The sequence below is a fragment of the Idiotropiscis lumnitzeri genome, chromosome 14 (genome assembly GCF_059441095.1).
Source record: "Idiotropiscis lumnitzeri isolate Australia: NSW breed Sydney's pygmy pipehorse chromosome 14, RoL_Ilum_1.0, whole genome shotgun sequence".
Taxonomy (NCBI): domain Eukaryota; kingdom Metazoa; phylum Chordata; class Actinopteri; order Syngnathiformes; family Syngnathidae; genus Idiotropiscis; species Idiotropiscis lumnitzeri.
In genome coordinates, this window is record NC_142404.1 from 19265434 (window position 1) to 19266093 (window position 660).

The window sequence follows — 660 nt, forward strand, 5'->3', positions numbered from 1 at the left end:
CCAAGTCTAAAAAAGTGAGTGTGAAAAGCAAAACGCACATTGGAGGCACATCCGGTCAACATGGATTGTACTTTCCCTGGCAGAGGCAGCACTTCATCATCACCAGTCATCTTTATTACAATTTTTATAATTAGTGTGTGACTCCATACATGAAGGCATAAAAGGCACATGACCAAACATAAATTTTCAAAGACCAAAGTCAGATCTTTGCCTTGCTCTTCCCCCCAAGACACGGGAGGAGCAACGTGGATAATCGTGACGTTGCAAATGGGCAAAATTCAGTCACAGAAACGGTTTCAGAAACAGGGTGCTAACCAAATATCGACCTGGTTGTTTAATTTCAAACATGAACATTTTTTTCAAGCAATTTTCCCTGAACTTTTGCCTAATGTATAAACTTTAAATGAACAGAGTCAGTACGGTCACTCCCCAGAAAAACCCAGTTTGCTTTCATTGTTTTGTTCATTGATCCATGCTTTGATAGAATCCGTCATTTTTTTGTTTGCACGTTCTCTGAGCAATAACATGAGAGTACCGATAACGATCATTCTGGCCATGAGAAGTGCAATATGAAACTTTCCGCCCACCCCAACAACCAAGTGGTTCCAGTCAGCTGCGCCCACCACAAGGCGGCACTATGACACATTTAAAAATTGCAGC